Here is a 24,556-nt window from a genome sequence, read left to right on the forward strand (position 1 = left end):
ACTTTTAAATTTAAAAATTTTATGTTTTTAATTAAAATATTTTTAATACTTTTTGTTCAAAAAGGAAATTCATTTTCACACTAACCGAAATTGTATTTTTTAATTCCAGTTTTTATTAAGGAAATGTACTGGTATATTAATTATTTATTTTAAACATTAAACTTTATAATTAAGAGTAATTTTAAGTGCAAAATAACTTTATTAACAAACAATATACATAGAAATAACACATGATAAATCTACCCATAAGTCTTTGGGAGAAGGCTGCAATAATCTCAACTGAATTATCAATTTGAACATCTAGATACCTAAAGTCCAAACAAAAGCCATTAGCTAATAACTCCAATGTAGCTGAAAATATTTAAGTTTTAAAACGTGTTACTAACCGAGTAAATTAACTCCTATAAAATTTTTACAACCAATTAAAAATGACCTTTGACTTTAAAGGCTTCTCTTAAATTGCTACATTTATGATTTTTCCATTAATATAACAATGTAAAACGAGAGACCACCATGTTAAATTAGCCTTGGAAAAAAGGGAATCTTTGTTTACACATTTATGTTTTTTTCATAATTTATTTAGAATTTGAACAGGACAATTGAAGAGCATTAAAGAAGAATCTATTCCCAACAATTGCAAAGGCACTTGTTTATTTATAACAGTGTACATAAAAGATAAACACTGGCTTTTGTTTTATTTATTTTTCTTTTCTTTTTTTTTGTATTCCTATTTGTCACATAAAACGCAAACAATACAGAATTTGTTTGTTACACAACACACACTCAAATTGACGAACAGTAATTAACATTCTGTATTACACTCATGTTGTTTGCTATAACAATTTAAAAGATTCAAAGAAACTTTTTGCGGCCTCATCAAAAAAGTTGAATTGAAAATTGTACGATACCAACAATATTATTGTTAGGAATTTTCCAAATATTGAGTTAATCTAGGCTCTAGGACATAATATCCAAGAAATTTTTAAATATTCTGCTTATGAGAATAAATAAGTTTACTTTGATATGCATTATTACGCATGTGCATCCACAGACATGAATGGAATGAACGACGACCATCCAGTGATGGAAGCTGTTAGTTCGCCACGCTGACAAGCTTACGCAGCGACAATCCTAGGAGGTCGGCGTTGTGTGTTGAGCTTCAGTCTGCGATGTGGATTTGAAGGAATTTTTGTAGTAGACATGTTGCGGATCAGTGGTAATGACTGCGTAGATTTGTAGTAGAGTTTTGTGTTTCGAGATTGGGCTATTTCCAGAGACGAGAGGAATATTTAGATCAGAGTGTATAGTATGAAGGGAGCGTTAACTATTGTTCTTAGAATTTTAGATTGTAAGGATTAATGTCGGTTGATGTTCGATTTTTTTGGCACTTCCGTAGAGTTGTATTCCGTACGTCCATATTGGGGCAAGTAGAGCGGTATATAGTGTTCGTTTGTTTGTCAGTGCCAGTTTTGATCGTCTGTCGAGTAGTCTTTTCAACATTTTATGACTCAGATTAAGGTCAATTCGTTTGAGTCTCGTGTGTAGGTCAAGATGTAGTCCGAGATATCGTACTTGGTTAGTAATTGGTATAGAAGTGCTGTGGAAGGAGAGAGGAGGGAGAGTTTTCTTGTTTAAGGTGAATACTATGTATTTAGATTTCAATTCATTCACTTTGATTCTCCAGTTTTGCAGCCAAGGCTCGAGAAGATTTAGGTGTGATTGGAGTGCACGGCATGCTATTACAGAATCCAGATGAGGAGAAAGAATAGCAGTGTCGTCGGCGAATGTGAAAGTAATTGTAGTCGGATGAGTTGGTAAATCGGCAGTTATCTATTTAATAATAATAATTAATATAACAATAATCAGGTACACAACAGTTACAAAAAAAAGTTTGATGGATTAAACCATATGTTTGTGTTCATTTATTCTAAAGCGTTAAACTGCTTGTTAAATCCAACTATTTGTAGCTTAAACTTAACTGAAATGTGGAAAATATTCCGCTTCAGTTGTCCCTCTTCACCTTTACAAAAGGTTGCTACCAGCTGTGTTCATTACAAAACACATCGCCTAACTTCCGTTTCACAGTTTCCGTTTTATTGCAAAATACATGTGCACTATACATATATAAATATTCCTAATTATATTCCACTTAAATTCATCATATTCATCCAAATATGTACAAAAGTTAGTGATAACTTATTTTTTTAATCATTTTTTTTATTTATTTTGCAACTGTATGCAGTACAATAAGCAAAATAGATGAATGATAAGGATAGCACAAATACACATGCACGCATGTATAAGCCTATACATATACGCGCACATGCAAGTACGCTAAGAGGCGTGAGTGGAGTGAACGACGACCATCCCAGTGATGGAAGATTGACAAGCTAAAGCGGCAACCATCCTAGGAGGTCGGCGTTATATGTTGAGATGATCGCGTGGCCAACGCCGCTTTAGTCTGCGAAGTAGATTTGAAGGAAGTGTTGTGGTAGACATGTTGTGGATCAGAGGGTTGTAACGATTGTGTAGATTTGAGTGGAGTTTTGTGTAACGAGATTCGGGCTATTTCAGAGACAAGAGGAATATTTAGATCAGAGTGTATAGTATGATTGGAGACGTAGAAGGGAGCGTATTGTTCTTAGAATTTTTGATTGTAAGGTCTGAAGTCGGTGTTTAATCATTATTAAAATAAAAAAGTCCAAAACGCGAAAACTTTTGATAGATTTCTGTAATTTGTAAATCATTAATTGAACGTTAAGGCTTGCCAAAAAAAATAGGCAATTACTTTACTTTGTAAATTATTATGTAAAAACTAGCGTCTACTAAATATAATTTTAAGTAATGCTAGCGGGGTGACAATAAAGCAAATATAAATATTGTAATAATAATAACAATAATAAAACCCAAAAGGAGGGATATAAGTAGGTTGTATTAGGAGAAAGGTCGGTAGCGTTATTAAAAAAAAAAAGGTAGAGCATCCCCATTCTGGGATAGGGAATGAAATGTGAGTTTTGGGAAAGAGAAAAGGAGAATTGCCAGTTTTATTTCCATTACATGTCGCTCCCAGTGTTTTATGCGAAGGCTAGCCCGTTAACCGCTCCACTCAAGGAGCATTTTCTGTGAGGTCCCGTGTTTAGGTTAGGGTTCAATAAATCAAAACTCTTATAGTCCATAGGATGAAAAGAAAGACCAGTGCTCATACCTTGTGTGCCTTCATTCTATTGAGCGCTGTGTGGCGGGCGGCCAGTACACCCAGTACTTACCCGAGAGAACAACAGCCATTCTGTACTGCTTTTTGCCCTTCCCCTGCCATTTCCCCTTGGCTACTTCCACCCAGTAAAAGGAAGGGATTTCCTAGGCTTCGTATAATCAAAAAACCTTCCTCTTATTCCCTGAGAAAATAAAAATAATAAAAACAATATATATACTATACCAGCGTGCTTTGCAAGAACACCATTATACGCCAACCCCCGCTCAAACCGGACCTTTCGGTTCAAACGCTTCTCTTCCTTCAGTTATCTCAGCGTCGCACATTAATTACAATCTTCGCATTGTAATCGAAATAATAGGCATTCCATGAAATAATTTATTGCCTTAAATCCTATACTACACTATCTAACTACAGAATTTTAACGCCAGTCGAACCTATTTACTAAACATTTCTTTTTAGCAACAAATATATTCCATTATTTCACTTTTTATTGTTACTTTTCATAATTTTTATTTGTTAAGCGCACATTTGTTAGAAGAGAAAGAAAAAAAGATTACCATAAATACTGTTTACTATTTAACCAATAGTCTCGTAAAACTGTTACAACTCTAGGCTTATTGCAGTAGCCTTAGTCTCGGGGAGAAAACAAGTTTATTATGACTTCGATTTAACTCTGCTACGTTTCAAAAACCAAGGAAAAAACGATTTTTCTGATTTTTTAATTCACCTGTAAATGATTGCAATCTCCAATTCCAACAACTCATCCAGGCGATTTCAAGTTTATAAATACAGTACAACCGGGCTGAACTCCGGCTATACCCACCCCGGAAAACTGAAATCCCGGTTAAACCGAATACACAGTATTACACAGTAATACATTACTGTTTCGTCCCAGAGATCAACTCCTATCTTAGACGGCAATCCTTTTTTTTATCTTTTACATACATATTTTTTATTTTATTTTTTGAAAATCAACCATTTACGACACGTAAAATTCCATGTTTTTTTGTAAAACTAAAGTAAAGTAATCGCCTATTTTTTCAGGCGGGGCTTAACGTCCAACTACCATTTACTAGGTGTCGTGGACGGAGGCGACTAGCAAACTTACTTTACTATTTCTCATTTAACCATTAAATAAAATCCAAGGCCTAAGACCGGGAATCGAACCCAGTACCACAATGCATATTAGCTTTGCAGGTATCACCTCTTAACCCGCTCGGCTACCGTGGCGCCTTGGTTTTTTGTAAGTTCTTTTGTAAGACAGTGGTTATTTGTTTTATTTACAGTGAAATGTTTTCTTGGGCAACGAGTTTTTCCGGAAGTGGTTATTATTGTAATTCTTACCATTTTTTTCACTTTCCTTCACCACCACTTCATTCCGAAAATCCCTGTTTTACACAGTATGAATTAAACAGACTCTTACCGCAGATAACAATAATTCTGGTTATACTTAATGTTAAAGAAAAGAGAGGACAAAGCTGGCCCAATGTAACTTTCTATAGAAACATTGCGTAATCCTAGAGAACGAATTCTTAAACTTTATACAAACTCGTATAAATCTCTTGTACTTTCGACAGAATCCCAGCCATACCCTTCTTCGGCTGCAGGGTGGCCATTCCCAGCTTTAAGAAGAACAGTCAGTTATAATGGTATGCATCAAGTTACTTTTAAACGGATTTCAACTGAAGTATAATTCCCTCTTTTCATCGTCTCTCTCTCCTTTTTTTTAATGTTTTCCTAAATAGGTGTGGGACTTTGGGAATCCAGAAATAAGGTTTCCCCAAAACCGCATAATAAAACCATTTCATCTTGAATTTTACAAGAGATAAATAATTTTCTATTCCAATTCTAGTAAAATATTATTCATTCGTAACTCTAGGCAAGTGTTAAATCATGTTCTTTTCTAAATTAAGTACACATTTCTGTAGTTTATGTTACTGTTATTTTATTAAGTTTTATAGTTTATTTTGAGATTTGAACTAAACCAGATTAAGAAAATCTTGCAAAAAAAAAAAGTGTCCATATTCTTAATATTGAGCCTCCCTTCCGCTTCAAGACTGTGTCGATTTTCTTCAATCTTTGATGTTCATACAGAAATATAATGTAACTGTATTATTTATTACAGGGCGTGGAACGCCAGCAGAAGTACCAGTATTGCATCATTTCAATTGTAACCTCCAGGTGCCCCATAATTCTAAAAATCACTTTCCGAGATAATTAAAAAAATAAAGAAATAGCTATTCAATTTGAAAAAATAGAAATTAGTTCATCATGTCTAGAAGATAACTTTAAAAACTTCGGTATCCATTATTTCATTTCGTATTTGCGGCTAAATAATTTCTTTTAATAAAGAATTGTAGCAAATGATTAATCCTTGATTTATTTTTGAGCTTCCGAATCTCGGAACTGCTGTTCTACTCTCAGCTACGATCTCAATATTTGTGACAAGACGAGGTTTTATCAGCGACCTGGAACAACATTCTTTCAGCTAAAGAATCAGTCCTTGAGTCCCCTGAATTTACCCAGAGCGTTGGGAATAACTTTCTTTGGTTGAAAACGGGAAATGAACTTCTATATTGTATTCTTCATGGAATTGGAGCGGTAGAAATCTCAGTCTGTCCTTACATGTTTGTAGCAATAAAGAAACGGTTATCACAGTTCAGAAACTTGGCCTTGGAATGAGAAAATGATTTAAAAAAAAAAGCTGCGTCTTTGTGGGAGTAAAGCACCTTAGCTAGCTTAGCACAAGAGGAGATGAGAGAAGTGGCTCCATTGTTGATTATACCATAAAAGATTATATAGAGGTAGTAAATTTCTACATTACTTTCGAGTGGCATGTTCGAGAAAAACGTTACGGATGCAATTCTCCGAGAACTCCTCAATAGTCAATTAGTCTGGACAAAATGTTTTAAGCATTTTTTCTGAGAGTAATTAACACGCGATAGTTTAAACGAAATTAATCAATGTCATTTGCTAATCAGAGAACTTTGTCAATATCTTATCGTAAATGTCAATGCCAAACTCAGAAACACGTTCTAACAAACAAATCCTTTAACACTACACTTATTGTAGTCAATGAAGTAAACATTGATTCCTAAATATTGAAGTCAAATATCGATTTAGACTTTACAGTATAGTATTAACCAAAATAAGTAAACTTGAAGATAAAGTTGTCAAAGAATCGCTCGGAAAAAAAACTAGCACAACAGGCAAAGTAATAGAGGAAATATTAAGGGAAAAAAGTAAGGAACAGGCTAGAGAGGGGTTGGAGGTTATGTTACATCACAACAAAATGGGAAACACAAAAGTATAGCTTGACGCTAGTTAGAAACAAATCTATTTTGACATGAAAGTTAAGTAGAGCAAATAAGAAAGGGTTAAGTTACTTCTTCGTTTTCAATTTCAAGTAAAAGCTAAAAGTTGAGAAAAGTTTGTCAATCTGTGATAAAGGACTTGCTCAGTTTCTTCTAACAATCCATCTATTCGACATTTTACTCTTTGTTTTCAACCAGGGAGTCCATCTCTTTTATTACACGCAAAAGGAATTATAACTGATATTATCCATTTTATAATTCAATTTTATTGAAAAGCTCATTGGAAATAATGTCTTATTTTAAGAAATGTTTAATTAATCAATGAGGTCTTTTCTTCGATCAATAAGTGAACTTTTATAAAATACTGCAACTGAATTTAACTAAACCATTAACTAATTGGTGTGAAATTGCTTTAATATAGACAAATTTGTTTGACGTTTCGTCGAGCCCAGATTTAGCGGCAGCATTAAAACATAAAAATATCGAATATCGAGCATTTCGCACTGCTACGATGAGTTGAAGTGGCTTTTTCCTGTCTATCGCCGCCAATATTTTTTGGCTTCTTTCCTTTTTCAAGTCATCCAGTCTCAAAGGCCTTCCTCTATTTTTCAACTCCTTAAGTTTAAACCCTCGATCCATTCCCGTAATACTAGAGCTCGTTCCACCGTACCTCATCCTTTGACAAATCCTTCCTTACACGTGCTACCTCTCTCTGGAACTCCTTGCCATCATCTGTCTCCTACTCTATCAATCTTTAAATCCCGTCTATTCAGTTATCTCCCTTCTATCCAGCTTCCTCCGAAACTTTAATTGTTTTAATTTATTTCCTTAATTTCTATTGTTATTTTCATTTTCACTTTTTGTAAGTACTTATTTTATTTATTTATTTATTTTCTGTTCAATCACAGGCCAAACTATTAAGGCCTCTAACTGTACCTGTATTTATTCTTAGGGGACAATTGTCTCAGAATAATAAATTTATTTTCTATTTTTGTCTCTAAAAAGCTTAATTAAAACTTTATGGTAAATGTAGAGGAATTGTATGTTCTTGTACTTCTCCGTTTGTAAATCATCTTCAAGTGTTAACAAACGCGTTAGCCTGCGTAATTATCGTGCTATAGCCTACAGCTGAACGATACTGAACGTTAATGCAGATCTATACCATCAAATTTACTCGAGCAGCTAGCTGAAAGCCCAAGACATAGAGATCAATACACACCTCCCCGTTATTGTGATCGAAGGGCTTCTGATTATTACCGCAAGTATTAAACCGCAAGTCTGGCGATAAAGTATTAAACCAGTGAACTAGTGCTAAAAGTATTTCTGAGAATGCCAACCAGTTCCATTATCAGTTAACATTTTCGCTCAGTGTTGTACAAAACAAGTGTAAATATAAAGTTAAAGCAAGTTTTGTGTTTCAGTTCTAAGCTCCATCAATCCACTATAATAGTCTAAATAGACAGTTTTGATCTGTTTAATTTCTATAACTACAAAACCATTCGACATAACTTTGCCATTCTGTCCTTTTGATAAAACTACATCGCTTAGCAATCACTCTATTTCACCAAGTAGCACCCTTTTTATTCTTAATACAACCCTTACAACAAAATATTTATTAATCGATCCCTTTTTGTAGACAGCAATAAGTTTATATCGCTGCAATTACTATTCTGTGAATTCCATAAGCATTTTTTCCTCTTTGGTTAATGCCGGCTCATTCAGGAGGGAAAGTGTCCGAAAATATTGGTTAGGGATCCTCAAGTGGAAAGAAATTTTTTAGATGAAAAGCAATTTATCTAGGATGTTCTGTTTTAGTAATACTATTACACCAAAACGATACTCATAAATTCAAAGTTTAAATTCAGAGTATTCACTCTAAATAAGAAAACTCTCCCTCCTCTCTCCTTCCACAGCACTTCTATACCAATTACTAACCAAGTACGATATCTCGGACTAGATCTTGAAAAAACGACTAACATGGAACCCCAACACGAGACTCAAACGAAATGACCTTAATCTGAGATATAAAATGTTGAAAAGACTACTCGACAAACGTTCAAAACTGACTGACAAACAAAAGAAAGATATATACCGCCCTACTTGCCCCAATATGGAAGTCCGTACGGAATACATCTCTACGGAAGTGCCAAAAAATCGAACATCAACCGACTTCAGACCTTGCAATCTAATATTCTAAGAACAATAGTTAACGCTCCCTTCTACGTCTCTAATCATACTATACACTCTGATCTAAATATTCCTCTCGTCTCTGAAATAGCCCTAATTTCGGTACACAAAACTCCACTCAAATCTATACAGTCATTACAACTCTCTGATCCACAACATGTCCACTACAACACTTCCTTCAAATCCACAGCGCAGACTGAAGCGGCGGTGGCCACGCGATCATCTCAACACAGAACGGCGATCTCCTAGGATGGTTGCAGCGTAAGCTCTGCCAACGTGGCGAACTTGCACAAGCATGTGCGCTTGCGTGCATGTAACTGCATATATATGCGTGCACATTTATTTACGTCATTTCCTTACCCTCTTTTTTTTTTTGCTTGTTGTATCTATTACAGTTGCAAAATAAATAAAAAATACAGAGTAAAATATGATCATTGTAATTTAAATTATACTTCAACAAACCGTTCAAAGTCTGTATTGGGGACCGGGAGGCTTGGAAAAGTGGACCCCCAGTTGTGGGAGATTCGATGTGGTACACAGATGGCTCCAAGATGGAGGAGGGCGTAGGGCGGGAGTGTACGGGGCGAAACCGAAATGTAGGTTTTCGGTTAGCCTAGGAAAACTAGCTGAGCCTAGTTTTTTAGGCTGAGCTAGCTGCAATTAGGTTCTGTGCTACCGAGATTAAAGGGCGAGGAATTATTAACTCTAAGGTCGTAATTTTCTCGGATAGTCAGGCTGCTCTACGGGCAATTAGTTCCTACCAGGGTCAACTCAAGGCTGGTTTGGGACTGTCTGGGTGCCCTGAAGGAAATTAGTGACCTGAATAAGGCCTTTCTAGTTTGGGTACCTGGTCATTCAGGACACAAGGGGAACGAAGTGGCAGATTTATTGGCCCGGTAAGGCTCTGCGGGACACTTTGTTGGCCCGGAGCCCTGCTTTGGGGTTTCGAAATGTGTTAAGTCTGCGGCCATCAATGTATGGGTGCAGAGTAGGGCTCAGGAGTGGTGGCTTGCCACCACTGGGCTGAGACAAGCGAAGGAGTTCATCAGAGGCTATTCACCGAGGCTGACCGCAGAATTAATCCGTCAAGGCCGTGGGGCTATAAGGATAATTGTAGGCCTATTAACGGGCCACTGCAGGCTCAGAAAGCACATGTATCGCATGGGCCTGGCAGAAGATAGCCTTTGTAGGTTCTGTCAGGAAGAGGAGGAAACGGCACTGCACGTGTTGTGTCAGTGTGAGGGGCTCTTATGGCTAAGGATGTTACTTCTCGGGGAGGAAAAACCAAGGCCTGAGAGCTTTACCCAGGAGCCACTCTCCAGAATTAAGAGTCTGATTAAACGGACGGGTCTGGAGGGTGAGCTCTAAAGCCGGTGAGCCACAATAGATCCATAGGGGTCGCGGTGGCGCAGGCCTTGAGGCCACCCTAATTTAATCTAATCTAATTTAAATTATTCAACTGGAACTAATATTTCATCAGTTCTTAATTTGAATTACTTGACTTAATTATTAAAATTACATTTTAAATTACTGATTTTAAGAATAACTGTTGACTTTACATGTAAAATTCTTAAGTAACTAATCGGTAAAATGGATTACAAACGGTATTGGGCTAAATTTAATATAGAATTTTCCCTTTTTCAAATTTCTCACACATTTTAAGCCCTCTTCATGAATCCAATTTTATTTCTAGGTTCAAAGTTTAGTTCCAATTACTGAAAAATTTGCATCACAAAAGTAGAAGCTTTTAGATAGATAGCAAGCAACACAATCTAGTAATCCTTTTGCAAGGCAGTCGGTTAGGCAGCATATTTTCCAGTCGGTGGGTGTACGGTATAAATATTGCATAATCACGATTAAACTTCGCAGTACTGACTGAAAGTAAAGTAGTCTATATTTTTACGTCCAAGCATCAAATTAGGCGTCGAGGACAGAGGCGGCTAGCCAACATACTTTACATTATAATTTATTGTAAACCATTAAATAAAATACAAGGCCCAGACTGGGAATCGAACCTACCACCACAAAATACTTCTTAGTGTTGCGAACCTTGCCTCTAACCGCTTGGCTAATGTGGCAATTTACCGCTACTATATTAGTCACAATTTTTATTCTGAGATGTGGTTTGATGGTGTGTAGATAAAAGAGAAAATTGCTCACTAAATTGCTGTCGAATTTTCTTTACTAAAAAAATCTTCTTTTCTTGTTTTAATGTAAATTAACTTTTCTTTCTCAGTTATCTTTTGAAAAAAACTTTGTCTTTCCTTAGACTACTTGAAACATCCACTTTAAACTTTTTCTTTCGACACCTTCTTTTTATATTTCATCTTCAACTCCTCTTTAATTGAAAGGTGCTCCTTTTGTTAAAACTGAAATCTCAATTAAAACCACGCCTTTACAGCTGGATAGATAAATATGGCCACTTTGTGGATCGATATGTTTCTTAACCTTTATCTTTTGCCTAGGCTTCAGGTCCATCAAACTATCGATCAGTAGTGGACGGAAGCGGATAGGCAACATACTTCAATATAAACATTTTTCGTTTTGTTCTAGATATAAACAAGGTTGTGATGTTACCCTGATTTCATAGCATCTTAAAGATGCATCTTCTTTATTGTCAGTCTTTATTGACAATAAAAATCTTTATTCGTCTTATAAGTCTTCTATATAACTTCACTTTGTAGGCGCTTAAGTGATGGTGCAAACTTATTGCATGCTTGATAAAATATGGCTCTGTAGAATCTTTAGGCCAATCACAGAATCTGAAAAGAAAAATAAATAAATTATAATAAAACATAAAATAAGTGATGTGGGGTGAGACCAGAAACTCTACAGCACTCAAAATTGAGATTATGAGCAGTTTTAAGAGTCTGAAAAGGTTTTAGGGAGAGTACGTCATGGCGACGTGGCCCACTCATACAGAAATCTTTAGAACAACGGTATCATCGCACATTGCGTGTAGAGTTTCCCATAGAATCTACATGTGCTATAAGGTTCCCAGGCGCAGCTTCTTCGGCTAAGCCTCTTTAAGAAAACATTTCAGACTGAAGTAAGCTTCAGGGTTAATTAGAGTAGAGAGACTTTCTCCATCTCAGTACTGAGAAGTTCCTCCTGGAGGAGCCACCACTCTTATTTACACCTAGAGGTCCTTCACCGGAGTGATATGTATCACTTTGAGCAAAGAACGTACCGCTAGTTGCTAGCTTACTCGAATCGCTTCTATCATTAATTGAATCCTCATTTTGGTTCGATATCATATTTAAAGTTAATGAACATATTTTCATTGACAATATCTCATTGAAAATACCATGCCGAGGAATGAGAATGTCCGTTCAAGTGCATTGTAGGCCATGATTTTCTCGGTGCAGCATTGCATGTAACATTGCAAAGAAAATAGGCTATATTAAATGACACCTTGACAAGTAGACTTAACTCTGATAGAATTTTACTTACCACGTAATGCTTGCATATTTCCATATTTTCTACCGGTAAAAATCATATCAAGGATTGAATACCATAAAACCAAAAGAGCAGATCTCCTGCATTAAGTGAACAGTGTGACCAAGACTGACGATACAGGAGTGATTGATTGTTCAGGAGGTGATTTTCCAAATGTAGTATTTATTTATTGATCTCCGTCGCTGAAGGAATCGTACAACCAGTGCCGCATAAGTCAAATGGCTTTGTTTAAGCGGGAATGAAGATGGGAAGTTATGGGTAACTGGATTTTGAAGGCAAGATTGGTGAGAATGAATTTTGTTTTTTTAGCGAGCTGTCATGATGTCTTTGATCAATGATATTTTTAGGTCTTTAATGGTTGTAAGGATGCACAATAAAGAGCAGTAGTCATCTGGCGAAAAATCTTAAGACAGTAAAGATTAAAAACGCTATAAAGTAAAGTTATGCCCATTTTTTCAGGTGGGTTTTACGTCCAACCACCAAACTTACTAGCAAACATACTTTACTATGAAGTTCTCATATTAAACATTAAATAAAATCCAAGGGTTTAGACCGGGAATCGAACCCAGTACCACAATATATCTTAGCTTTGCAGGTCTCGCCCTCTAACCGTTCGGCTACCGTGGCGCCTAAATAATTTTAATTCGTAAATTTTTTTTTTAGAAGAAGAGTTAGTTTTGCTGGTGCAGTATCCACTTTTAACTTCATCCCTATATATTAGTAAAATTATAATTTACTTTGGAAATGCACGGCACCAAAACTAGGCTAGAAAAAGATGGATTTTTTGGGGGGGTAGAGGCTTTGCATGTTTTTGAACATCAGCAACTTGTTACTTTACTTTATTTTTTAATTTAACGCGCGTCACCTTTCTGATTGAAAACGGTATATATTAAAATATTGGCTGACTATACGAGTCCCTTAGTCCAGTTGGGTTTCAAAATTACATCCTAAATCATCACTTAAATTGTTCAGAATCAGTTTTGAACGTCTGTTTGGTACTCGGTATAGCAAATGGTAATGTTTTTTCTTTCTCTTTTAGTAAGATAAAGAAAAAGGGAATGTCTTTAAAATGATATACACAGAATACCAGGGACGGATGTTGGTCTAGTGGTTATCAGCGTGGTTTTGCGAGTAGGTGATTCCCAGTTCGAATCCTGTGTAAGGGGCTACTTTTTATTTGTTAGAAAAAATTGTTTATTGTAAAGTATGCGCTTCCGTCTCCCGTCCACGATACCTAATTGGTATAAAGACTTTAGTCTTTATGTAGTCTTTATTGCCAGATATAATATAGTTAAGTCGGTAAAGAAATGGACGAAGACAATAGAGGTCTTATCTGATCCTCCTAAAAGTAAGATATCTGATTTCAACAAAGTGCAGGCTGGGCAATATTTCACAATACTAGTACCAGTTCAGTTCTTCATACCATCTTCTTCGTGTAACTTATCTTCTCTCAAGTTCTAGCTTCGCCCAGATACTAGTATATTATTGAAAGAGTTCTTTACAATATTTCCCATCACAGTTTCACTGAGTAGAGAAAAGAAAAAAGATTGTAAATGTAACGTCTTCTAGTGACGGATAGTAAAGGCGAAATGACATTGAAGGGAACTATGGGAAAGGAAATGGCCACGAAGTAGGGCTTAAACCAAGAGGAATAAAGACGGCGTAAGAATGAAGAAAGAGTATTATCTGGGATAGCAGAGGAATGAGGAAGACTAACTCTGTGATTTGTGGGCTTTCTAGTCTTCCCTGTCACACCCACACAGCAGAATGGCCACCTGCCATTCTGATTGGCCAGGACAGAAACACATGGCCCGACAGCCACGTCCAGGAACACAATTATTTACATGGGATTTGCACTAGTCCCACACTTGTACACCGCCACTTTATCACTGGCTAAAAAAAAGAAGGGAAAATATAAAATAGAGGCTCCAAAGACTTGCTCCGTGAAAATAAAATAAACTCCAGAGAGAATATAGAGTTAATAATAAATAAAAAATCTCCTTATTTATGTAGATGTAAGCACCTTCCAGAAAATGCTGAATAATGAGTAAAAAATAAAGTTAAAAAAATATTTTTTTTTCCCAACCTTATAATGATGTGATAGTTAATTAATCAAAAGTGAAGAGAAAGACTGGTACTTTTAACCACAAGTGACAGAAAGGGATCTTTTACTTTATTTGTCAAGTTAAACAATTACACCCAATTTATTTAATTAATTTTATAGGAAAAACGCGCAAAAAGTAAAAAAACAACAACCACTTTATTTAACCAGTGAACTTTAACCACTTTATTTAATTATTTCTAGCCAAACATCTAACCCACTCGAAACATCTAGACTTTCCGAAGAACTATTATTTATATAAAGTAAATAAAATAAATTAAGTAAATAAATATGTAGCTGTACGCCTGCTCCGCTTGGAGCCTGTAGTTGTAACATCAAGAAACTACAGACAACGCAAAACAAATTTCTCAGACTCGCAACAGACTCTCCACGATGCACTAGAATTGACTCACGAGACTGCGTCCATTATCCCCTGGTACACTCCTATATCCAACATCGTCTGCTCCAACTCCTTTCCATCCTAGACTGCCATCCTAATCCATTATGCCGCAACATAGCCTCCTACAGATCCTTCTATAACAATGAATAAAACAGATATTCCTGTAACTCTCTGCACTAGCTTCAGGTTTTTCCTCTCCTTTTTTCCCTGCATTCCAATCCCACTCACTGAACTTTGTCTTTCTTCACTAGTTAAGAAGAAGGATAATGATAGTGAAGGTAGTGGATATTATTCGACCACTCTCAAAAAGAAAGTGAGCAATGTTAAGCGAGGATGAGGAGACTGGGTAGTGAATCTAGCGATATTGTTTGTTCATTTCGGAATAACTCTAGAATTTCAGACGAAGAAGTTGGAACTGTTTGGGGTGTAGAAAAATGAACCAAATAATAATAAAGTATGGCATTTCTCGAGAATTTCTGGAATAGAGAAATCAACGCTTGAAGTTATGGGACAAAACGTAACACCGTTACAAGCTATGTTGATGCTATATTGATATCAATGCTATATTGATAGCATATTTTGCTTCTTTTTTCCCAGTGGGATGGGCACACATTTTTGCTAATTAATTAATAGCGCAAGAGGTTAAATAGTAAAGAATTTCTAATGATTTTTCGATTGAACGAAGTGGATACGGTTAAGATTGGAACGCCTTAGCTGTTCCATAGATTCCAAGTCTGTAAGTTCAGTTTAGGGCAAGTAGGGCTGTGTTAAGTTAATTTTTTTTCATTCGTAAGTTTCTGTCGCTTTTGTCGAATGGGTTTCCGGTTAAGGATCTGTTGAATTAGAGTACCCTAGTTATAGGAATCTCATTACATCTTTACTAAAGATAAGAATGAAATCTTGTTAGGTTAAAGGAGGTTCTTAAATATTGAGGTTAAAGGTTATGATGATGTGGGATTTGGTATCGTTAACCTACTTTTTCTCTAATGTCGTTTTAAGATTTAAAAAAATATTCTTAACATAAGAATAATTACTTATTTTAAAATAACGCTTTGGCATGAATTTAATAATTATTGTTGCAAATATTCTGTTTTCAAATGTTGGCCAGATTGCTATTTAAATATTCAATACCTGCGAGGTAATTAAATGTCGAATGAAATAAAATTAAGGAGTGCATAATAAAAAATTTAAATATGTATTATGTATGCATATATTAATTTGAATGTAGGCGAGATTCTAGTGCTGCTAGTTCTCTTCCTTTATTAAGCCTGTAAGGGCTCAATTATAATTTTAAATTCTACACTCTTGTAAAACGAATATGTATGAATCCATAATTTTCATCTTTGTTTTGTCGGTTTCAGTAAGTAGGGTGTGGAATGAAAACTGCAAGTAGGCTGTGACTGGAAGCTGTTCCAAAATCTCTCCAGCATTACCACTACTGCCATCGATGGCAGTAGTGTAAAGAACAACAGCAACAACAACTGCACGAGTGGGAGTAAAGTGAACACACTTAGAGGTGCAGGGCATCCTTTCAGTCTGCAGAGTAGATCGTGGAGACATTCTCCAGAGTGAGCAAGAGACCAGCTAACCACGGTCTAGAGAGAGAGAATAACAAAATGGGGACCAAAGTACATTTACAAACAGACACACAGAAAGGAGAGACCACTGGGTCATGATGCTGGCTCTGTCCTCCTACCGCCGGCCTTATCGCAACCCACTTCGACCACCGCACACTCCACCATCACTAACACTGTTGTTTAAGTAATATATGCGCATTGGCAATTGTTCTTTATGCAGATTGGAATGGCTTGTGTTTGTCATACAGAGGCCTAGGCACTGCTGCCTCCATTTAACTTCTCCGCCAACCGAAATCTCTTCCCTATCGCCCGTCCTGTCCATTCATTCTTCCAGTTACATATTTTTGTTTCAGGTTCTTGTGGTTTCTTCTTACTTGAATACATTTTTTATTTCTTCGAGGGCATCTTCTTTCTATTAGAAGAAGAAATACATTTTTATGAGATGAACCACATAAAAGATTCTACCACTTAAAGAAATATTATTCTAAAAACAAAATTAGTTCCTGTCTTTTATCAAGTCAATAACTTAATTACTCACACTTCGGCGGTTAATAACATTTAAGGACTTTGTTAAGAAATGAACTTGGTAGAGGTTTTTTATATATGTATTTATATATCAGCCGTTCACTGCATAACTCGCTTTTTTTTACTTTATTTTCTAAATTGCAGTATATTTCTGCAATAAGTGAAGGTGATACAACATGATACATAGAATAAATACATGAATAGCATGAGGGAAGAATTCACCCATTGGTGGAACTCCCAAAGAGGTACAGTTCACTAGTAAAAGTAAAAAAAAAAGTAATCGCCTATTTTTTCAGGCGGGGCTTAACGTCCAACTACCAAATTAAGTGTCGTGGACGGAGGCGAATAGCAAACGTACTTTACTGTAAATTTCTTTTATTAACCATTAAATAAAATCCAAGGCCTAAAGACCGGGAATCGAACCCAGTACCACAATGCATATTAGCTTTGCAGGTCTCGCCTCTAACCGCTCGGCTACCGTGGCGCCTTACAGTTCACTATTGTACACTGGCTTTTCATTGAGAAGATCTCGTAGCCACAGGCGCTTCAAACGTCTTCGAGGAATTCTTTGGTAATGCAGTAAGTTGGGAAACTAGAGGATTAGGATGTGAGATGATTGATGTGTGGAATTTAATTTTAACGGGATATTATAGCTTCTGAAACATAAGGAACAAGGAAATCTCGGTGCAAGGTTGAGTAAGAGACATATCGTAGTAAGGAGCATTAGCGATTTGATGGAGTGTTTTTTTTACTGGAAGGATTGGATTTTGTAGATATTGGAAGCTTCCATTCCGTAAGTCCAGTCAGGTTTCAGTATCATAGTGTAGATAAGTCATTTATTCTGTAGTAAGAGTTTACATCGCTTGTCGAGATGTCTAGAGAGAAGTTTGAATCGTCTGTTCAGTTCTTTCCGTTTGAGTCTAGTATGTGGATCCCATGATAGGCGTTTGTCCATGAAGAGTCCTAGGGACTAACCACAATCTGTTGTGGGAAGAGGAGTGTAATTTAGGTAAACGGGTGAAAGGATAGTTCGCCTTAGGGAGAATGTAATGTAATTACATTTGTTTTCATTTATCTGAATTCTCCGTTTCTTTAACCAAGGCTCAAGAGATTCTAAATGGGTTTGAAGGGAGCGATAGGCAAGGACCGGCTCTTTATGAGGAGAGCGAATTGCCGCATCATCGGCATAAGTGCACAACTCGAATAACTCCATTAAATAAAACAAGGTGGAGAAATGAGATGAAATAATGTGCATTTTTTTTTTTTTTTAATTCCGTTTTTAATATAAATTCAAATAATTACCGCTATGATTCAGCGCCCGCTACAAAATTTGAGTTGAATTACTGCAACGATTTACATTAGAGCACGGAGTTAATCAAAATGGCTTCTGAAATAAATTATTTAATGGCCCAAAATATGTTGCCATTTAATGGTGTTAATCCATTTATTATTTGGGGAATTTATTATTATTAATGCAAAAAACTAGGACATACCAATTTTGGAATTCCTTTAAGGAGTGGCTAAATTTAGACCGTCAGGAATTTTGCGCCAAGACAAGATAAATTTGCAGTACAGTTACCCAAGAACGAATTTAGCCGAATGAAAAAAGAACTGAACTAAACGAAGTTTTAAACGCCTTTTTTTTTTGAGCCTCTAGGACCACAGGAATCAGTTGAGTAGCAAGGCTCACCCTCTGCACACCTTGCGTATTCAATATCCAGGTCTTTCTTTCTCCAAGAATTGGGTAAACAGTTGATCTTCAAGAATTTGACATATAAGACTGGAATCTGAAGTAAATGGATATAGCCAAAAGAGAGGATAGTGGACTTTTGAAACTTTGCCAAAAGGATTCCATCTGTCTTTGTCTAACAGTCAACTGTACTTTAAAAATAGGGATTGGCTGTGATGCCGCGACAACCTAGCTAACCATAGATGTCGTTGTATCCTAAGTGTATTTTTTACAAACACATCCTATCTTTCGGCTTAAAGAAAGTTTATTTCTTTAATTAATTATTTTTATTTTTTAATTAGAAATAAATTCCTCGAGAACATTTTCGTCTTGTTTGGATAAATATTAAATTTGATTTAATCTAATCAACTTCTTTCATTTTAATAATTTGTTTATTTATGTATTTGAAAGCAAAAACAGCTACAGCCCTCTATATGCACGCAATCAGTACGTAACGACGACAAATTGAATGTTTAAACGAAGTAAATTCACTCTTGTGGAATAATTCAATCTACTTCACAACATCGCAAGAGTTTTACTCGAAGGTAATGTTTATTCATGTCTTTATCTTTCAAAGGCTTGAAAGTTAAAGTTGCAAGATGTGCAGGGATATGAGTGGAGAGACATATTGAACTTCTCCACAATGAGGCTGAAACAATTACTTTGCAGTTACCATAATTATAGTTGGCTCGACATGAACTTTCAAAAGAAATTTATTATTAATAATAAACACAAAGTTAAGAGCCTAAGATTGATGTGTTATATCTTAGAGATATTCATTCATTAATTAACAAAAAAAAAAGGGAAGGGATTAGCTATGAGGTTAGCATACTGGACTCCCACGCGGAGGTCCCGGGTTCGAATCCAGCAGCTGACCCTTAGATTTTCTCTTCCTAGGAGCTTCTTACACCTCACTGTCCGGTGATGGACAGTGTTGTCTGTAACGAGAGAACACTGTCCGGAGGCCGGCAGTGCACTGGAAAAAGCTCCGGGCGCTAATAACCTCAGCTGTTGATGCTCCAAAAAAAAAAAAAAAAAATTCCTGACTGTGAGAATTCTGTTTTTGCATAAAGTGCACAACAAATACGTCATACTTGGCCAATTATGGTCGAGATTACATCATTGATGGGGAACGGTCTGTTCTATTGCTAACTCATTCATTAATTAACCTGAAAGTTTTTCCCTTTTGGTTTATTTTAAAATAATTGTTATAAATGTGAGTTACTTTTTAATGGCCGCCCTAACAGTTAATGCAATATTAATGCAAATTGATGTCGGCAGCAGCATCAACTCTCCTCCTCTCTCTTTCTCTCTCTCACTCGCTTAATATATATATATATAAACTTCCGGCGGTAATATTTATATAATCGTTGCAAGTCTCGTATCTTTATCATAATAAATGAAAGTATTTAGTGTTAGGAACAAACACCTTCAGTATACGCTAAAAAAATGCATTTTTATAAGCAATGTAAATCTACTAAAAATCCAAATATATTTACAATGTGGTTTCAAAACTGTTATAATACAGGCTGTATGGCCTTAAATCGTTTCAAGAGAGGTTTGAAACTGGAAATATTCAAGTTTACGGTTCCCTGGAATAAAAAAACTAAAGTTTCATGGTGATCTGATAGTAAACCTAAATTCAGTGAGAGATGGTAAGGATTTCTGGAATACTGTAAAATTATTTAAAAAACTCAACTTTCTAGCAAGTCCTGCTATCGCATCTAACGAATGGGTGAAACATTTCAGTGAATTACTCAACTCCGAGGTCGCTCCAGAACGTATATCATATGCCCCTCATTTTGTACAAATTGATTCCTTAGATAAGTCTATCGAACTCTCTGAACTACAAGCGGTAATAAATAAGTGTAAAAATGGAAAAGCTCCGGGTTTCGATGGTGTCCCGTTTGAATTTTACAAAAACGTTAATTTAAACTATCAAGAGCATTTACTAGAATTTTACAACTTCATTTATAATAGTGCCAAGATTCCGCCTAGTTTTAGTAAATCGATCATCTATCCACTTCGTAAAAAAGGAGATCTTAATTACCTGGTTAATAATTACCGGGGTATTTCGTTCCTTGACTCCATCGCAAAGATATTCTCAGGTTTGTTATTGCTGCGTCTAGAATGCTGGGTTAATGAAAATAATATCCTAAACGAATTCCAAGCTGGATTTCGTAAAGGGTATTCAGCAGTGGATAATATATTTAATTTAATGAATATTGTTAAAATTGTAACTGCCCATAAAAGAAAAAAGGTTTATCCGTTCTTTGTGGACTTTAAATCCGCTTTTGATTCCCCAGACAGACAAGCACTGTACTACAAACTCTTTACACTTGGCGTTTCTTATAAATTTATAAATGTATTACAGAATTTATATCTAAATAGTGAGTCAGCGGTATGGACGAAAAACGGAGTAACCCATTGTTTTCCAACCACAATTGGTCTCAAACAGGGATGTCTCCTCTCTCCTATTTTATTTTCTCTGTTTCTGAACGATTTACCCAAGTTCATTGGCGGCGGACTTATCGTGGGCGGGATTAACGTGAGATGCTTACTTTACGCAGACGACATTGTTTTGCTATCTACGGACCCACATGTCCTTCAAGTTATGATTCACAGATTGGCTAAATATTGTGAGATATGGAATTTGACGATAAACCTGAACAAATCTAAAATTATGGTGTTCAGGAATGGAGGTAAATTGTCCAAAAAAGAATCCTGGAAAATAAACAATGAGCCAATAGAAACGGTAAATTATTACAAATAACTGGGTGTTGGCTTAACTCCGCAACTGTCACTAACTCGTCACTTTCAAGAAAGGTTAGGTACGTCCAAAGCAGCTATTTTAATAACATATAACAATATAATTAAAAATCAGAATATTGCTTTACAACCTAAATTTATGTTTTTAATGCAGTAATGAGGGCAATAATGTGTTATGCAGCACAAGTGTGGGGTTTTCAGCAGCATCAAACTGTAGAGAAACTCAATCAGTTTTTCCTGAAGAAGTTGTTTAGACTTCCTCAATGTACGCCGCACTATGTTTTATATAATGAAACTAATGTACACCCTCTATATTTATATACATTTAGATTGCACTATAATTATATCACCAAAGTGTTATCTATGCCACAATCTCGCCTTCCAAATATGTTAGCTTCAATTATTATTCAAATAAAATTGTTCTGGTATAAAGAATATATTCAGTTGTGTAATAAATATAATTTACAATTGTTTGATAGTACTGGATTAGAGGATAGTACTTTTGAAAATTTAATTGCATCAATTTATGTAGATTTTAAGAGAATGCTGGACACCAGAATATTGAACGCCAGATTTCACGCATTGTATAAAGACCTAAAAGTAGATCTTGGTGCAAATCATTAAGTCAGCGATGGTCACTCGCTAAATTTAATAAGTACTGTAATGAAATTGAGAGGGGAGTTGCTATCGCTGAACTATAGTGTCAGTAGATCTGAGAGAGGGTGTATTTGTGCGCTCTGCAACACTGGAGATTTAGAAGATACGGTCCATTTTGTGGGAACTTGTCCTGTTCTGAGAGAGTTCCGTGTCAGATGGCTAGGAAAGGTCTCCATCAGTCGGAGGGAGGTTATTAACCACCTGAATGGACAGTACGGTTGGCGGAGTATTCATAGATACACTCTTGAAGCCTGGCGTTACCGAGCATTTCTAATTGAACAATTTAATTATGATCCCTAATCTTTAATAATAAATAATCTTACTAAACACTCTTAATAAAGAAAGCATAATTTACAAATATTTCTAAATTTGTAGAACTGGAATAATACCAAACTCCTGGCAGACGGCTAATAGCCATGCCTTATTCTGCTTTAATTCAAACTGTAAATAATGTATACAAAAAAGTGTAAAATGAATAAAGCGTTTATTATTATTATTATTATTATTACGGTTCCCTGGGTTCGAATAAGTGATTTTTTTTATCGATTGCATTTTGTGTGATTGCATTTCACGTGGTCAATGTAAGACACCTGGGATATCCGCATGAGACTTAAAATATAAGAAATCTCTATTTACGATAACATTTACTAAGACTATACTCTGATATTAACGATTACAACAAGGCGAAAGACTTGATATAAACAGCTTATGATATAATTTATGATTTTATACGACTTTACCTTGATTTATGGAGCTGAACTCTGTGGTTCATCCAAGCTTTCCAATTCCTGTCGTAACCTGTTTTTCAAAACCAAAATCCTGTTTGAGGTGAACTGTTGCCTCTTAATACGTCTGCGAACTAACGTTTCAGGAAATTCCATTCCAGCTTTACCGCTCATGCCAAATCCCAAGATATCCTCATTGTCAACTGCCATCATCGCTGGAAACAAAAGTCATCAGAAGCAAAAGTGACCAACAAAAGATAATTTACTACAAAACTAACTCGCCTGATGTTAGGGAAAGCAGTCCGCAGGGTATTCAACTATCACAGTAAAGTTTGTCTACGATATATTTGTGTTCACTTCTATTTTGACTGTTGACAATTGTAAATTAATTGCAAAATGAAGAAGGGTGAGTATAGAATATTCGATCTGGTATCACCTTATTCTGAGTTGTAAAGGCTTAATGTTAACTTTTGTCACCTTCAATTGTTGGCTAAGTCCTTCTACAACTTTGTGACGTGTTCACTTCATTGCGGTAAGTTATGGAGACCATTTCTTACTGCCTTCATCACGTATGCCTATTAACATAACAGAAGCAATTTACCGATGTTTAGGCAATAAAAATATAAATCGAAAAAAGTTAATTAAATATAAAAATTTGTGCATATACATAATTATGAGATTAAATTTAAAATCACCAGTAAACAACAACTCAAACAGCGTTATAATTAAGTGAGTAAGTGCTCTGAAAAAAAGTAAAGTATAATAAAAATAAAAAACACAATAGCTGTAGCAATAAAGTAACGTTATGCATTTAAGCTTGTAATTTTAAGTGAGAAAGCACGTAGTTAAGTAGGTTTGTGTGTGAGCAACTTTTCTCCGTAAGCATGTTGCAGAAAAGTTCTTATCAGCCAGAGTCTAAAGGCTTAGCGAAGAAGTTTAAGCACGAAAGTTTGTCACTGGTGCAAAAGGAGTGCTTCCATCCTCTCCACATCTTTGGTAGTGCTCAAAGTTCCAGTGTGCTGGTTAGCTAGCGGGGGTGGACAAGAGGGTTGGTAGATTCTTAGCCATGTCTTCCTCTCCTGGTCTCCATTTGGGTACGGGCACATATGCGAATATGTCGCGTACAGTGTATACCAAGAGGATATCATCACGTAAACTAACACAAAACTCACATCGCTCACCACACCCCCACATCGCTTAATGTAAACACATGACCTCTCCCACTCTTAAGTGAACGGACCTTAGATATTAAGACTTAAAATACAACTTCTTGTGGATGTTTTTGCTTCTGTTGATGTTTATAATGAGAGTTCATATTCATTTTTTTAAAAGTTACTTTTAGTTGTAATTCACTCATTATATTAAAAATAATGATACAAAATCGAGAACAACCATCAAGGTTCTGTAAGCTGTAAAAGAAAACACAAGTCATTAAATTATCGTTATTATGCCACACAGAACTCTAAAAGCCACATTAAGTCATTACGACTATTATTATAATTAATGAGAATCGGAGGGGGGAAGACTAAGCCCAAAGTAACTTAAGCAAATCCAAAGCGACTTGGTAGATTCTCCCTTTCTAAGTGAAGTATGTAGTGTGATATTGAAGCTAGAGTTCGCTGAACCCAATTAGCGGCATACATCAACTATCTCTGCAGGCCTGTGAGTAATTGGGTGTTAGGGACTGGCAGTTTGGCAGCGGTTGCTAGACTGAGACAACCGCAAAGAGACGCCAAAAACCTTGAAGATGAGGTTAATCCACTTACCCAACAATGGAGGTAATCAATTATTACAAATATTTTTACCAATTTCTGGAAGGTTTCAATCAATTACAATGATTATTAGAGACTGTGAATCAGTTACAGTCATCATTCACTCTTGTAATTTACAAATTCAGCC

At 35.8% G+C, this 24,556-nt stretch overlaps 1 long non-coding RNA gene across 1 annotated transcript; it reads right to left on the reverse strand.

Moving 5' to 3' along the window:
• Positions 1-191: 191 nt before the first annotated feature.
• LOC141456832 (uncharacterized) lies at positions 192-23,876 on the reverse strand. Its single transcript, XR_012460061.1, has 3 exons — positions 23,135-23,876; positions 22,673-23,025; positions 192-11,477 (listed from the first exon to the last, which is right to left on the reverse strand). It is a non-coding gene; the product is annotated as an uncharacterized lncRNA (long non-coding RNA).
• Between the last annotated feature and the right edge of the window lie 680 nt (positions 23,877-24,556).

This window comes from Rhodnius prolixus, unplaced genomic scaffold, assembly GCF_049639745.1.
Source record: "Rhodnius prolixus isolate KJV_2025 unplaced genomic scaffold, Rpr scaffold_10, whole genome shotgun sequence".
Classification (NCBI taxonomy): domain Eukaryota; kingdom Metazoa; phylum Arthropoda; class Insecta; order Hemiptera; family Reduviidae; genus Rhodnius; species Rhodnius prolixus.